The sequence below is a fragment of the Triticum dicoccoides genome, chromosome 5A, assembly GCF_002162155.2.
Source record: "Triticum dicoccoides isolate Atlit2015 ecotype Zavitan chromosome 5A, WEW_v2.0, whole genome shotgun sequence".
NCBI classification, from domain to species: Eukaryota; Viridiplantae; Streptophyta; class Magnoliopsida; order Poales; family Poaceae; genus Triticum; species Triticum dicoccoides.
In genome coordinates, this window is record NC_041388.1 from 335,725,291 (window position 1) to 335,725,764 (window position 474).

The following is a 474-nucleotide window of genomic DNA, read 5'->3' on the forward strand; positions in this document are numbered from 1 at the left end:
CTCTTAATGTGTGCTAAGTCCACTTCTTTTCATTTATCTGCATATAAAATTTGACTGAAGTTCAACTTTGTAAAATTTGAACAGCTTTATAGAAAAAAAATTCAACAATCACGAGACGAAATCAATATCATTAGATGCCATGAAATTAATTTCATACTATGTAACTTTAGTGTTATAATTGACAAATTTTAATATAAATTTGGTCAAATTTTGCGTAATTTGACTTCAGATAAATTTTATACGCGAAGTAAAAAAGAAATGAAGGGGTATCAAAGCTAAGTTTGTACGTGCAATTGAGCTTGTGAGCTACTCCATCATGTAGTGAACACATGAAAAATTGAATGGTTGAATTCAGAATAGGGCCCTAAAAAAAAGAATTCAGAATAGGGAGTACTAGCACCGTCAGCGTACTAGCCGTTAGGGTCCTCTTCAACCCGGAGTGAGGGACACGCAAAGTTTCTATTCCTAAAATAC